General features: G+C 42.2%; 1 protein-coding gene across 1 annotated transcript in view; it reads right to left on the bottom strand.

Annotated features, from left to right (window-relative positions):
- LOC117269213 (protein FAM163B) overlaps positions 1-14,056 on the bottom strand; it is a 33,354-nt gene extending 19,298 nt beyond the window's left edge. The window contains exon 1 of the mRNA XM_033646088.2: positions 13,058-14,056. The gene's annotated coding sequence lies outside the window, so the exon portion shown is untranslated. The remainder of the gene's footprint in view (positions 1-13,057) is intronic.
- Between the last annotated feature and the right edge of the window lie 3,105 nt (positions 14,057-17,161).

Genomic DNA, 17,161 nt, shown 5'->3' with positions numbered 1-17,161 from the left:
CTGCAGATAAACCATTTATTTCACCGTCCTTGTGGTGCACAATGCAAACAAAGCCTCATTCACTTTGACATGTCTCATTTTGAACTGTACAAATCTAACAAAGAGATCTTTTAAAAGGATGTCTTCTCTCTATCTGTCAGTCTGGGGGAACATTTTGTTTTTCCAAAATTATCTTTTCCCCCCGGAATGGTTAAAAAAAATGAACTTTCACTTTCAAATCATCTCGAAATAATTGCATATAATCACATTCTGTCCGTCTGCCACTGCACTTCCTGCTCCTCCCCTCTGCCATGCCATGCTCTACCCTCTGCTGTGCAAATAATACCACCAGTCAGTGTGTGACAGGCTATAATCTTGGCACCAGCAGGAGCTGAAGTTGGCTCAGAGATATTACAGTTTCTTTGAACTTCACACTTGATGGATTGAAGAGCAGTTCTTAGCCCTGAAACTGAGTGATGCAAGCCGTAAAAAAGTGTCCTTGGCGCGCTTCGGGTCTTGTCATGGAAATATGTGGACTTAAGGGGCAAGTTTAGGGCTGTAAGAAGGTTGTAACAGTTAACTGCATCAACCTTAATCTTTACTCCTGGCCTGACATAATAAGAAAATGTCATCACTTTAAACAATAATCCTATTTTACAGAGCACGCAGATTATTTCTAGACACTTTAAAAGGACTTGTTAGGCTTTTCCTTATTTTCTGTCATATATATAATGTTATAATGTTGGCTGTTCACCTTAAACGGAATCAAAGTTTCAGATCATGAGGTATTAAAAGTAATCCCTGGGAGCAAAAACCTCAGGCTTCAGACTGCTCAGAACACTCAGTTTCCAACAGCTTTCCTACTTTCAAGATAAGCTGACAAGCTTTAAGATACCAGTACTAAAACAATACTTTTAAAAAGGTACTGGCGCCTAAATGGGAGCTGAAGTTTTACTTTACAGGAAAATAAACCTAAAATGATGGTCAACGACATACAAAATGGATTTTTTTTTAGTTGAAAAGGGCAGATTTGAACTTGAAATGGAACAATATATCAGCAGTTAAAATTGTCACTATAATGAAAATAGCTAGTCCACCTCAACAGTCCACCTTAAATGAGCCTGGTCAGAGTCCAGTGTGAGGCTAACTTTGCTTGCTAATTTCAAGGCTGATCCCCTTCACTTTGATCAGCAGGTGGCAACCACACATGGGAACATGGCTTGGGTCTTGAGGAGTTGAAGCATGTTTTCACTGACTAATAGCCTAAGCTGTTTACACATTGCACCATGTTCAACTTCATACTCTCTGCTCTGGTCGCAGCATCAACACTCTCACTGTTCCACACATGCACATGCTCTCTGTCTCTTGCTCTCTCTATTGACCACACAGTCGCTAACATTACATACGCACATATCTGGCACCAAAACGCGGCACCAAAATCTGTATAATGATTCAGTCTGGTTGACTCGTATAGAAGGTTTGGATACCAACCCTACTCCAGGCATGCTACTAACCTACTAACCCTGGCCTTCACTGCTACATGAAGCTACATGCTAATGTCAAGTCAAGATTTCCTGCTAGAACATGTCTGGTTGTGAGGATTTCAGTTACGTAACTTTTATTGGCGATGTTTCCAACACATTCTCACTCCAACCTCGTTACATATCAACGCTCGGTCATGGATCTTCCACCTTGACATATGGAGTGAAAGGTACCCTGGGTGCCTTTCACTCCATATGTCAAGGTGGACATATGGAGTGACATATGGAGTGAAAGGTACCCTGGGTGCGTTGGTTGTTGATGTTCTGGGACACTTTGTCAACTTATGCCTGTTACATGCATTGTGTGTTTTCAAAATACACTTCCGTTTTCACAGGAAATGCACAGTTTGCATATAGTCTCTTTCAAAATAAACATACTAGGTTGGTAATATGCCACGGATTGATGTTTTTTTTCCCTTCAACAACAGATGCACATGGTTAGGTTAAAGCAACAAAAGTATGTGGTTAGGTTGAGAAAAAAAGAACAGGTTTTGGCTTTACATTCGTACAAGAAGCAAACAACGATCTCCCAGGTTAAAGTCGGTGATTGCTGAACCCATTCACCAACCCTCCCACCCACCCTATTCAGACTTTTCGGCCCCTTAACTTAGGTTGTTGTCTGGTCACGTTTCCCCCTGACGCTGTTGGGTGCCGTTATGCCATCATGCCGACTTCAGAGGACATATTTTTTCGTCTGAGTCTGACGCCAAAAGTCACTGCCCAAGCTTGTTGTTGTCTCTGTAAAGTAGCTGTCTGTTACTCACTCACAGCAGGAAACAGCACTTCAAAATAAAGGCACCTACGGCCCACTTTTGGACCGTGACCCACCAGTTGGGAGCCACCGTTCTAACAGAAACCCAAAATAGCCTGAAAATGAGCATAACAGGTCCGCTTTAAAGGAGCCAAATAAGCATCTGGATACATTAACTCCCACCGCTAATGAAGAGAAAAAGTAACCCTCGAAAAAAGGCAGCAACAGGTGTTGGAATCAGAGGTATTTTCGGTCTGTCTAATGTATACAGTCTCACTGACTGCCTCTGCTGCCGATTCAACATGCTCAATCAGCCACTGATAACGAGTGCCAGCAGTGTTGGACACACCGCAAAAACTACAGCCAGTGGTCTGCTACAGAGGCTCAGCGATGGCCCGGCGCCACAGGATGGATGAATGTCAGCTCAGTGCATCAAGGCCATTAGATACACATGGTAATCAAGCGACAATTACAACCAACACACTGAATAAAAACAGGCTTACTTTTAATAACACTTCTGACACACTAACATTTAATATAGCCTACAAGTCATAGTTGAGGCAAGGGCATATATCTGTTTGTCTGTGTCTGTGTGTGAGTACATCATTGTCATTTTTAGGTAAACAGAAAGGGCAATATTTGATGCTTTTTCGAGCAAACTCTGCACTCACTCAGATTCACACACTCTGAGCAACTTCACTCTAATAACATGATTAGTGACTGTTTCTGCTTAGAGCTGCATAAATATAATGGACAAGAGCAGAGCTACATCTCGACAGTGTCTCCACTCTCAGGGCCCCACAGAAATAAACTGCTGTTTACAACAGAATATCAGTCTGTCGAGAGATATTTATGCAAACTCTCTACACTCTTTGTTCTTTCATATTAAACAATAACAATAACAATAATGAAAACCAAATTGTCAGCACGTATCGTTCACCCTTGGCAACGCATAATCTCTCCGTGTTTGTGTGTGTGTCGTGTCCATGTAGGTGTGTCTATTGCAATCTAACTCTGAACAGGATCATAACAGTCGCTGCTGCCTGCCGCTGCTTCACTCCACGTTTGTGAGCTCAGTGTCACTCAAGTCTGCTCCTGAAAAATCGCAGTGACAGAGGAGATGGTCTGTTGTGACACTCGGAGCTCCGTCAGGACCTCCCGGTGTGAAAAACATTCACCATGCGAACACCGAGCAGACAATACTGCACTCAATCTGCCCCAGACAGGATAATATGTTATTGCAAAACAAAAGTGTTATCATATGTGGGGACATACACTGCACACACACACACACACACACACACACACACACAGAAGCCTTCCCTCTGGCTACATGCTCTAGTCAGGGTAATACACTGTCTTCAAATAAATTTAATTCCTTTTCCTCTTCCTGAATTAGATAAGACACCATTAAATTACACTTGCTCCTTGACACTCGACAATGAGACCGTTCCAATTTTAGACTTTTTTTCTCATTTTGCTTTCTGTCCCTGAGCAGCACTATGGTGCATATCATTCTAGCCCTAGGGTGGGGACTGGTTAGCTTGGTTACAGTAGTTTGGTTTGGCTGGTGTCTTGAAACACGTCTCAGATAAGTTGACAGTTGACCTATGACGGTAGGATGCAAGGCGTAAAGCCATGTTAACAAGTACACGTCATTTGGAGATATATCACACTCATTAATCTGTACACACGGCAAAGTAGGCTGTTAAACGTAGCTCTGAATTAAAGTAGTGTGTGGGATTTAGTGGCATCTAGTGGTGAGAACTGCAGATTGCAACCAGCTGAAACAAGCTTGAACTCCCGGTTAGGATTCCTTCAGTGTTCATGGTCAGGTTTTTACCTGCAGTCGAATTATTCGCAGAGGTCTCTTTTGCTCCAAAACAAACAAATAAATTAAATAAAGTAATTTAGACTGGTAAAAATATGCAATAAAGCAGTTTCACAATACAAATAAATGGTTCTCTAATGGTGCTTGGCTCATTGCGGAGGGGCTGCTTAGGGGTGCTCATCTTTTTTTCTGATGACTTAAGATCGAGACATTCAGGTGGTTTTTACTGGGGCTGAATTATTGGCACAGGTCTTTGCTTCTTCAAAGCAAACAAACCTGTTGATTTAAACTGGTAAAAATACAGAATAAAGCAGTTTTAGATTGGAAAATCAGTGTTTTACCAACACAGCTCATCATGATCGGCTGCTAAGTACAAAGGGCCTATGTGAAAGCAGACATGGTCCTATCTAGAACCAGTGTTTGGTCTGTTTTGAGCTTATGAAACAAGGTGGTGCAACAAGGTGGACTCTGTGGACAAGGTCCTGCTCCCTTTGTAGATATAAACAGCTCATTCTGACGTAATGAGAACACAACAATTCTTATTTTCAGATGATTTTACACTAAAGAAAATGTACTAATACTTATACTACTCTACCAAATATATCCACAAAGATCCTATACCCTGGACCTTTAAAATCAGTAGGAAGTTACATAAATAAATAAATGATTACACCCGGTGAGTAAGCGAATATAACGTTACTCAGAATGACACAGTGTGATGACATCTGGACACAGCAAAGTGGATGAAAAATGCAATTCTTTATGTAAATAATTGCATTAGATGTCATTGGCTGCATGATTTTGTGCCTTTCCATATTCCAGGAGACAAACCCACTCTATGAATGTGACAGGGCTGTTGTTGCTGCAAGTCGTGATTTGAATATACAGTGGTTGTCTCACTCCAGTGTCAGCATGTACAAAGGCATATCTGTTTTCCCTCTTATGCAGTAGTTCATATTCAAACCCAGAGCCAAAACTCCTTGGTTTTTCCAAGTTTGGAGCCAGTCAACTCAGACAACAAGACAACATTTCTGGCACCCTGCCAGTCACTTCATTGACTTTTTGTCATCTTTCCCCTTGCTTTTTGCTCTCCACTGCCTCGCTCGCTCTCTTACTGTCTCTTTCTCTGTCTGTTTAGCCTCTCCTCCCATTTGCTTTGCTGTCTTTGTCTCTGTCGCTGTTCTCCACCGCTTGTACTCTCTGACTGTCCAGCTGATGTACACTGCCTCCGGGAGCACGGGCGGTCCTCTGTACTAAACATCACTTTGAACAGCATGTGCCACTCACAAGCCAAGATAGCGGCTCTGACTCGAAGATTGATAGATCCTGCTGCGCTTCACTTTGCATATTCAAAGTGACGTCTGTTGAGAAAACATGGTATTAACAAGAATTCAGAGGACTCTAAGGAGAGTCTTGCTAGACTATGTATCTGATGTGCTGATGAAATCATGCCATACGGCAAAAGACACAATGGGAAATCATACCCACAGATTACACACAAAAACCCGCAGTTACACACACAAAATATAATCAGTTACATGACTTAGTAGAAAGACTGTCCTTCACTGAAAACATCCACATTTGTTATTGATAAAATTACTGAAACGTTCACTTTTACCTGACAAAGTCTCTAATGTCCGTGCAAATTACAACTCTTATGTTTTAGGAACAAAGATAGTATGAAAGCAGACCACTGTTTGCATACAGTTTCTTCCCAGAAGTCAGTGTTGGGCTCTTTTAAATTATCATAAATGATCTTTTCCACTTTCCATGCAGCAACCTGACATGGTGGCCAGATGGTTTGTTACACAGAACCACCTGAGAAGTCGTCATTGGAAATTGTTTGGAAAAGGGCAGGCACTTTAAAGAAATGCCTGGGAGGCCTGACTGGATGCACCATTTATCTATCACTTTCTATCACAGGTCAGTCAGGAGAGGCCTTCAGTGCCTTTTTGCTCTTCTTTCAATGGAGACATACAGGCCAGTGCCAATATACAGTAAGTGGTGTTACTGCAGCATAAATGCTTTAGATGCTACCATTTTTGTTTGAAACGAACAGTCGTCTCTCTGCGTCGTCACACACACACCTAAACCACGCCTCTCTGATTGGTCTGTGCAGCACATAAAGGCTGACAGGATGGATTTTCATGTGATCTCGTGATATCGCTGTTGTGCAAGGCCAGTGACTAGTTAAATCAGTCTACAGAAACTTGCGTCACATGAAATTCTGCGCAGTCACCATCGTGTCCTCTCCTACTTTTGTCTTGATGTTTTTTTCTGATTGTACGCAGGCAATTTAGATAAAAATCAACATCATGCTGAGATGGATTTTTCGAGCTATGTGGAGCCTTAGTGTTGCTTACGTGTGTGTGTGTGTGTGTGTGTGTGTGTGTGTGTGTGTGAGTGACATAAAGAGAAAGTTGAAAAAAAAAGGCACACTAAAGCATCAAATGCATAATATTTCCAGTACTGAACTTGATAGATAAATGAGACCATTTGCACAGTCCAGTCACCAGAAGAAAATGTCAGCATTGTGGTTTGCAGAAACTTAGAATGCCAACATATTTTTCTGGCAATTGGGAGGTGGGAGAAATGGTGGATGGCGTGACACCTAGGCGAGATTACTACCAAGCTGAGGACCACTGGTCTGCAGCACTCTGCCGGTTTGCTTTGCATGTGTCCACTGCATATGTGTGTGCCTTTAAAGATCTAAAGGTCCGTGCAGGAGCAACAGTGGACATGCATTTAAACATGGAAAAAGTAGGGAGGATGGTAGATAAGGCCAAGATGGAAAGAGACAGCGTGAGGGGGAGTGATTAGTGGGAGTAAACACTGAGAAAAAAAAGGTAGAGGGCAAGAGAAGGTGCAGAAAGAAAATGAGATGAAATGCAGAAGTAAGAGGAGATCAAATGAAAAAGAAGAGGCACCTTTGTGAGACGACAGATGTCCTCGATGACACGTATAGATGGGTAAAGGAAACATTTTGAAAGCTCAAAGCTGCTTGGATTTTAGTACTAATGGTCAGTGCTCAAGAGGCACTGTGTGTAAAAGTATGAACGGGTCTTCAGTTACTATGGCGACGGGGCTATTACAGACTAACATTTTACCATCGCCTTTTCTGCTCTTTAAGTGGGTGGTTTACGCTTAAAAGTTTTAGCCATATTGTACTTGAAGCAACTTTCCCTTGCTGTATGCTAATCTCTAAGCTGACAAAAAAATGGAGCACAGTGCAGTCAGGCAGAATTGCAGAGATGCATAATAGGATACAACACTTCGGAAAGAGAGGAATTTATGAATGAGAATCTCTCCCCTCATGTGCATTTTTGTTGTGATCCACTCCTATGGCGGAGTAAGACACGACCTTGCTGAGCTTGCTTGTTCTTAAATTCTTTTTGCTTCATCACTTCCCAAAAGAACCATGTCGATGTTTGCAGCTTTTTAGTCTCCGATTTTAGCATCACAAATCTGAACTTGGCTGTCCCCATAATGAGCGTGTAGGCTTTGGACCATAAAGTTTGTAATGACAAGACCCCTGGGCTTCTTTGAAATGCACTGCATATTGTAGGTTAAACTTAAAGAGAAAATGCAAATTTTAAACTGAGCAGTGCGCCGTCTGCCTTTATACTCAGTGTGAAATATATGCAGCATGTTGCACATATCATAGACAAACAGACCAGTTGTGCAAGGCTTAAAGGAAAGTCACAGTTTTCTGTCCCTTTAACTATGGTTCCTACCAGTTATTTTAACATTTTACTATTTTTCACCAAACACTGAGATATGGGAACACAACAAATATACTTTCCAACCTTGAGACTACAAAAACAGGGAGGATTTGGAAACCAAAGCAGGAGGTTTGAGGGTCTTCTCCCAGGAAAAACCTGGGTTTCAGAGACTTTGTTGTCAACATTCTGGTGACTTGGGGAATGAAAATAAAAATAACAAGTAAACTGCAATGCCATTTTTATGCTACATACTTTTAATTCTCAGGAAAAACTACAGAATAAATCGCCCCACTGGCATGAACTTTAATTAAAGCAGCAGATTTTACAAAACGCCTGCCCCTTTTCTTTAAAACTTTTTGTAACAAACAGGAATTCTGAAATTTGCTTGAGTATTTCTTTCCCTTAGAACCCTCAATTTCTCTCTTTGTCTGTCACTAACTAAGGAGGACAAGGTGCAAGTAGCTCTCTTCCAGGTCACATACATGCTAGGAAATTTGGTGTAGCCGTATTGTTGCCCAGGTGGAAACAGTAGACTTTTGTAGTCGTTGAAAAGGGAAAAAAAGGTGTGAAAATATGTCATATATCGGGAGATATACAGAAGAATTGTGACCCTGGGAGGAAACCAGGAAAGGACAATAAAAAATATGAGTCTCCCAGTGAAATAAGGAGGGCTGGCAAGTGCTGGATAACATAAATCCCCAGTTTCTTACATATTTAGAGGTTCAAACAGAGCCCAACCTCCCAAACTGACAGTTGTAAACACATTCCTCTTTGCAGAGCTACCTCCAGGATCAACTTTGCCCTCGCCCTGATTGTGAACGTAAGTTTTCAGTAATGACTGTCATGGATATTTCCACTTTCCCTTTAAAGCAGTTCATTTTAAATAAACTGGGATTTGTTTATTACCTGTCTGATATTCTGCTGCTTGGCCTAATTGTGGTGTGAGTGTGTCATCTTCTCTCCAGATCATAGCAATAAAGTTGCTGAGTAAGATGTAACAGTAAGGGAATGATGGCCCTGACTATGGTAATGAGGCCCACCTTGTTTTATCATAATGACTAATGCAATTATAGCAGATATGTGCAGGAAAATCCACAAACACGCACGATAACCAAGCTGCCATGGCTGAGGTACAACACAAAAAGGCTCAACCTCTTCCTGTTCTCCTTCCCTGCCTTCCTCACCTCCCATCTACTCTTCGCAATGAGCTTCAGGTTTTTTTTTTCAATCACTCACACGGATGAGGACAGCCAACCAACGGCTTGTGCACGCATGCGCTTGTGCCTGGAATCGCGTGCTCTAGCTATGTTGGTGTCTGAGTGGGAACCCATCTGTGCGCGAGCATGATGTGTGAGCATGTCGGGCTGTAGCTGCGAGGGGGGAGAGCAGAGCGTGGTGCCGAGGGGGAGGGGAGGAGAGAGACGGGTGGAGGAAGGGAGGAACGGGTGGTGACTGCTTAACGTGATCATTGAGCAGCCATGTTCCCTTCTCCCAGTCTCAATTCATCCACACCACAGCGGATCTATCATGACTCCCCCTCCCAGCTGTGCATTTTAAAGGTAATTAAGCTGATATGTGAGTACACTTTACATGCCCGGCAAAAAAAAACCAGAAGTGGATATGCTCCCTCTATAATTGCATTCACTCTTGACTGGTCTGCCAGTGTTTAAGCCTTCCCTCCTCCTCCTCCTCCTCCTCCTCCTCTTCTCCTTCCCTCTCCCTATTCCACATGCGTTCTCTCTACACCTTTCTTCATTTTTTTCATCACCCATCTGTCTTTGAAATTTGCCTTCTCCCATCCTACTCATCTGCTTGTCCTTCAACTCCCTCTCTCTCTCTCTCTCCTCCTCCTCCTCCTCCTCCTCCTCGTCTCCCTCCTGCTGTAATGACTGAGAGGCTGGTAGAGCAGCAGCAGCAAGCAAGCAGACAAGAAACACACAGTCACTCATAGTAGTCACGCTCCAGGGGGACTTCACTGTGTGTGTTCGTGTGTGTGTGTGTGTGTGTGTGTGTGTGTGTGTGTGTGCATGCAGGACTATGACTGATCTCCCAGGGGGCCAAGGTTGTTCCGAGGGTCACTGAGGAAGTCGCCATGGGAACAGAAGCCCTGCCTTGTCTTTCATTGTTATAGGCCCTCTTAAAGCACAGTATGTGTTTGTGTGTGAATTTATTTCCTTTGCAGTCCACAACATGAATCTAGTCCCGTTTGTCGTTCCTGATACTAGCTTTAAATCACACTGTCTTAAACTGGGGAAATATAACATGATATGGAGTGTTTAAAACCAGCCGCTGTGATGCTAAAACCGAAGCAGCATGGGCATGACTTAGAAAAATAACAGCACTGACACCAACATAATTCATTGTTGGACTCCTAGGTATCAATCTGAGTAAGTGTGCAACCTTCAGCCCTCTTTGCCCCCGGGAAATTAAAGGAAAAACCTACATGAAGCATCTTGGTGAGGTGTTGGAGCACCACGAGCCTCCAGAGCCTCTCTGTAACTGGACTGGAGGGATGAACACCATTCTGCCAAATGACACTCCCCCATTTGGTGTTTTGATGATGGTGGCAGACAGCATTGAGATATGGTGATTGCGAAGGTCATCACTTTTATGTGCTCAGAGACTCATTGTGCCCTTTATGGAAGCATCTGCATTGTTTTTTAACATTCATTTATTTAGGTTTCTTTTTTAATCTGTTGCACCTCTGTATGTAATGATTTGGGGATTTGGTAAGATTTGATTTCAAATGTTTCTTCGAATGAGGAAAAGGTAAGGCATTTAGAGAGATAAGCTAAGGTAGAAAGACTGTGACACCTCCAAGGGAGAGGGGGCCAAAATATATCATAACATAAGGGGATATATTTTGGCAAAAGAACAACTAGCAGGCCAATTTCAAAGGAGCCCCTTGAACTCTCACCTCAAGATATCTGAATGAAAATGATCTGTATACCCATGAGTCTCTCCTAAACTTCAGAGGGCTTGTTTCCAATAAATATTTTGTTCCCTACAATCAATTTACTCCGCCAAAATAAAGCTGTATATTTGTCTTTTTAAGGAAAAGGACAATCAGCCTTTTTGAAGAACAATGAATCACCTAACATGTACAGATACACAACACATTAAAGTAGGATTATTGTGGAAGTCAAAAAGTTGACAGCAACGGTATTGACATGAGCCCTTTATACACAGAGACTGTGCTATAGAGCTGCCAGGAAGTCCCTTATTTATACCTCCTTTGCATTTTTGCACAGAACCAAACAGTGGCGGCATCATGCCACTCCAGTGTGTGATCATGGACAGCATACCAGGATTGCAGAATCAATAATGGCTTGAAGAACGTGACATGTAACACAACAGTGTCAGCCTCTAGTGTGACACATAACATATGTGTCGGCAGTGCTTTACAAACAATAAAACTGGCATAACATTGCAACAACAATCATTTAACTATCTCTGTTATATGGTGGCTGATCTTGTCCACTGCTCGGAGGACAAGGAGCTCCTGGATCTCACTGTTTTTCTAATTTGCGGACATTCTTTGAGTTAGCTGCTAACTGCTAAGAGCTACTTTCTAGATCTCTTGTGGTGGGTTGCACGCATAACACTTAATCAAAACATCACATCTGTGCTGCCTATGATCCCATCTTACTGGCTGTCTTGTTTATACAGACGTCATTTCGGCGCTGTTATTACCTCCATTCCTGGCTCGGAGGCGAGACAACTCTGTCCCCCCATTCCACAAATGTACCCTATACACAGTGTGACATGGCAGAATAACAGCATGAAGTTCCCACCTTGAAGAGGCAGCGTCATTAAAGTGGCTATAGTTATCAACGAGCCTATGCACTTCAACAGCATAATTAAATTCTTAAAATTCAGTTAAGACTTTTGGCTTTGGTGTGTCGCTCCAAGATTTTCAGTGGCTCCAGTGGCCACCTCTATGAAATATTTCTAGGGGAGCCACAGTGGGTAGACCCAAAAAATGAAAAGAAATGTGAGAAGTAATAACTTCAAATGATGTCTGCTGATACACAAGCACATCAGAGAATACTGAATATTATTCTCCTTTGGTAGTTTCTGCAGATAAATAGAAGTGGAGCTGAACTTTGGATTGAAACGGCACAATGGAGTACTCTAACAGGTTGTATTACAATTTTCAAACAGGTTATTTTCCAATCTGGGCATCATGAAATGATATTATTAGTAAAAGACATCTCAGCAAATTTTCCCCAACACTCTTATGGTCCAACCTTGCACTGTAACAACAAAATACCACGTCATAACTATTCCCAATCACTCATGAACTACAGAGAGTCAGGAGTGTGGGTCGTGCAAATGCTTTTTTAGGCCAAATTTCCTGCTCCCCTGCCCGTGCTGCTTATAAAGACAGCAAATATTTTCCGTCAACAAACCTAAATAGTGTAGAAGCTGCAATTTAATCTTCCCGTGTTGACATTTTAGCTGGTTACTTATCACTTCATCCACCACACTGTTTCCAAAACACCCAGTAGGTGGTGGGCTGCACACTGTGTGTTCCCTCGCCTGAAACATTTTTGCCATTTCAACCACATTCAGTGAAATGTTGTTTTCTGTGTGTGCTTTGCATGGCCTTAATGCTGTTTGAGATGCATTTCCACCCTGCCTAAAAATATCTGGAGCAAACATTTTGGATGTGACCATGGCTAACAGTTGGTGACAGTAGATGTGGCTCATGAGCCATGCTGTTTTGTCAGCATGTGGCAAGCCGGGCCAGCCAGCGAGTCTGTCATACAAAGCACTGAACCTCTCCCTCGCCTTCAGCTTCTCTTTCACATCTTTCTTTTTGCCTTGTATTTCTGTTATCCTCTACTGTATCACGGTTTGATTTTAGCCTCTAGGAAACACACTCTGCAACGTGTAGACTGGATTGAATGTTGGATTTATGGAGTATAATGAATTATAAATGTTCTGGGGTGTAAAAAATACGACTTCTATACCGCTGTAAGACAAGTGTGGATCTGTCCATGGTGCTGAAATGAGAAACTCGTGTTGCTCTCTGCTTCTCAGCCCAAGCACATCTATCCAACCATCTATCCTCTTCTATGCCTCGGCAATCACTCGTGCATATTTTTAACAAGCAGAACTTCTCAGTTGCATGTATGACTCTGCAAGCAGATGTGTCAGTTTTTCTGTAAAACCAATGCACAAATCCAACAGGAGACAAAACCTGATTTCCTAAAGGATGCACTCTTACCTTCAGAGATAAGAGGAATTCACCGGGTCACATCTAGGGAAGTGGTGGCTCCTCGGAGCTCAGGTCCCGACCTCTGCTGGTTGTAGCTTGTGTCGACCTCAGTCACTGAATAATAAGACCAATAGGAAAGGAAAAAAAGCCCCAAATGTTGGCAAAGTAATCAGCAAAACAAGCTCGACTTGAGTCCAAATAACCCCCGCTGGGCCTGACTCTCTGTAGTTGTAGATTTAAAAAAAAAATCAAACAGCAGATGCGTCCTTTGCCACACTACTTTTCCACACACATTATTGTCATTCACATGCAAAACACTTTCTGTCCAGTTCCACACTCGCAAAAAGACACCTGAAAAAACAATCCAAAGACAAGAAGAGAAAAAATGCTCCAACACTATTATAATCTCTGGAGAGACGTGCCAGCCACACTCACAGTTCCAATCCACCGCTTGTCTGGAGTTGTTTGAACAGTGCGTTTACCAACGCTGCCCGCAAAATAAAACACTCCTACGCAAACATCATCATGAGCCTCAGCAGCATGTGTGTTGGAGGAGGAGACGGGATGATAGAAAATCTCGACATCTCCATTTCAACAACCAGTTTCCCACCGTCCGAGGAGGTCGAGGTCAGGTATTTGTTGTAGTGCAGCTCCTCTGGGTTCCGCGGGGCTTTTTTTGCCTCCTCTCTCCTTCCCTTTCTATTCTCTCTATCAATCTGTTTATCTCCTCCCTCCCTCCTGTGTGTTTCTCTCTTTGCGCCCCATGTTTGGCGGAAAGCGAGCTGGGCAGTCGCTCTAGGGCTACAAAGTGTCTGCAGCTGGCTGGTTTCAGAGAATAAAGGCTACTGTTTATTTTTACATGCACGGTTGGTTGCCGGATTTCCGTATCTTTGCTGATTCCTGCAGAGCGACGTCCGGGCGCTGCGCGGAGACGACTCAAATGCGCTTTGAATTCAGAGGTGGCTCTCGGTGCCTGCAGACCCAGTGAGTGAATGCAGCCTGGAGTGTGCAGCCTGAGAGATGGCGCTTTAGTCACAGGCTCAGATTGGCTGTGGGTGCTATAGAGAGAAGAGACAAGAGAGAGGCGGAGGGGGGGGGGGGGGGGGGGGTGAGGACCCCTTTTTGACTTCCAAGCAGAAGTCTGTCTGCTGTGTGGGTTTGGTGGGACTTAAAGGAATACTTCACCTCCACAAATGACTATTCCTATATCAAATATTCACCCAATGTTATGATGGATTCATGAAGAAAACTTTGTTTTTGAAGAATCCAAAAACTGAGAAAATCCTCTATGAATTAAAGTAATTGGGGTCCACCTTTAACAACAGCAAAACTATGTCACATAACTCCTGCGGTATAATCCAAGTCTCATTTATCCAGTCATATGCTCAGTGCTTCCCAAACAGACAGCCGTTTCTGATTGAGAGCTGAACTAGGAGTGTCCATGCTGTCTTCATAGCCAGACTCTATTGACAAAATCAGTAATTTTACCCAGCTGGACATTGGTGCTGCTGGTCTACCACTGCCTCAATCGGTAGTTTGTTTGTGTTGTCCTTTGACTTCAGTAAATCCGAACTGTCCCTTTAAAACACCAAAGTGACACAATAATAATAAAATAATAATTAAAAAAGAGCAACTGTTAAAAGTAGACCAGCAGCTCCTGTGTTCAGCAAGGTAAAATTACTGTTTTTGTCAATGGAGTCTGGCTTTGAAGAGAGCATTGATTAAATTTTACTTGCACTTCAGTTTCCTGTCTGAAAGGGCCGTCCGTTTTGGAAGTGCTAAGCATATGACTGGAAATGAGACTTGGATTATTCCGCACGAGTTGTGTGAGAGTTTGTAAATTGATATTTTGTTGTTGTTTTGCTGTTGTTAAACGCAGCCACAATCAAGAACTTTCTCAAGTTTTTGGATTCTTAGTTCATTGGAGGCCTGCAAGAAAAACAAAGTTTGATAGACAAATGATCATTTGGGAACTGCACTGAACAGAAAGTGTAGCTCATCCATGCTCTCTTTTGAACCAGACCTCATCGACAAAAAATTGCAGCTTCCAAATGAGTTCAGAAATAGCCGCCCACAGACGCCATAACGGGAGATATGATGAACTCACTGTCTTTGGTTTAGTTTTACTCACTTTTCGATGCTCCAGGGTTCTTCTGTTGGTTTTACAGTTGACTGATCTGATGGTGCTATGAACTGATTGTCTTGACTGTAACATTCAATAAATGAAAACAAAAATCCCCAAACAAACATTCCCCAAATAAACAGGCCTTTACAAAAACAAAGTTCAAATCAATGCGGTATTAAACAACTTCATCAAACAATAAAAAACAAAGATTAACCAAAAACACAGCGGTTAAACACTGTAATCCCATGGCATCTTCCATGCTCCACACTTAATTCAGCACAGTGCCTTTAATTACAGGTTCCTGAGATGCCAGGTCAGGTGGTGCATTTAGAGTGACTCAAAAATGATAGGAAACTAGGACTGGCTAGAAATGGCTTTAACACAGTAATTTTACCTTGCTAAACACAAGACTTTCTGTTCTACCACCACCTTAATCAGTATTTTCTTTGTGTTATTGTGTGACTTTGGTGAATTCAAACTAACCCTTCAAGACACCAGAGTCACTCAATAACATAAACTATCTGATTGAGGCAGTGGTAGACCAGTAGCCTCCTTGTTCAGCAATGTCAATGGAGACTGGCCTTAAACAGACCATAGATTAATTTTCGCTTTCACTTCAGTTAAGCTTTGGAAAGAGCTGTCTGTTTGGCAAGTACTGAGCATATGACTAGGTAAATGAGACTTGAATTATACTGCAAAACTGATATTTTGAGATAGTTTTGCTGTTGTTAAACGTGGTCGCATATGATTTCAGCTCATTAAGAATTTTCTGTTTTTGGATTCTTCATTCACGGTAAAGGCAGGCAAGAAAAACAAGGTTATCTTCACAAATTTAACAAAACAAAGTGTGGGTAACTGATACACAAATGGTTATTTGTGGGGAGAAGAATTCCTTCGAAGGGCATGCAAGGGTGCTGGATTTGTAGCAGTGTGATATGGCTTTACTTCAAAAAATCATTTCGGAAGAGCTCTAAACTGTACAGACTTGCATAAAACAAATCGGCACTCCATATACAATGAGTTGTATCAAATCAAAAAGCCATCATCACAAGTCTGGAGAAGTAACAGAAAAGGTGTAAGAGGGATTAAGATGTGTCGAGAGGAAACAGGTGTCACACAGTGTGCTGTAGTCCAAATCAGAGTTCACTATATGTCCTCCTGTTACACTGGAAACTGGAGGCGGTGCAGCATTAAGAGGAGATTCAGTAAGCTTCCCACTACGCTACAGTCACAGCAGTTAATTATCAAAGCTGTATGGAGATGTGACAGCAAACTCGAGAGATAGAAACAATTAAAAAATGACACCTGTCCAGTGGTACTACATTTACTAAAGGGCTGTGCTTAAGTACAAAGTCATGGTACTTGTACATTACTTGAATACTTTCTTTTTGATGTTGATTTTAAAACCCTAAACAGGAAGGCAATCCATGCATATCAACAATGAAGGAAATATAAAAAAGCCTTTATTGTACTGACTAAATCATTAAAAGCACCAAACTGTGTCTTCGTCAGGGTTTTTAAAAGCCCCCCATCTCTTTTCCCTATTTAAAAACCATCATGGATCAGCTGGAAAATGCATCATCACAAAGCTGAAAACAGGGCTGTTTTTCTAACACCATGTAGAGCAACACTACAAAAATATGAGGATCTTATAGAATATGATGCATTGTTGCAGATTAAACTACTACTTATGAGGTTTTTAATTCAGGACTTTTCCTTGTAGTGGAGTTTTTTCACAGTAGGAGATTAGTACTTTTACGTAAGGAAAGGATCTGCATACTTTCAGCACTGCACCTGTCCTCTGCCCAAGGTTCAGCCAAGGTGGATAAAACAAACTCTCTCTGTCTGGAACAAAATGTTCATTAAATTCCATTAGGACAACGGACACAAGTGTTCCTTAATGGATCATTTTTCTCCCTCTGTACCTCCCCTCCTGTCTTTTGTGCTTTCACTTTGTCTCTGTGTCAGTACATATTGCGAATCCATCC

Source organism: Epinephelus lanceolatus, chromosome 19, assembly GCF_041903045.1.
Source record: "Epinephelus lanceolatus isolate andai-2023 chromosome 19, ASM4190304v1, whole genome shotgun sequence".
Taxonomy (NCBI): Eukaryota; Metazoa; Chordata; class Actinopteri; order Perciformes; family Serranidae; genus Epinephelus; species Epinephelus lanceolatus.
Note: the sequence above shows the minus strand (reverse complement) of the source record. Positions and strands in the feature narration are given on the sequence as shown.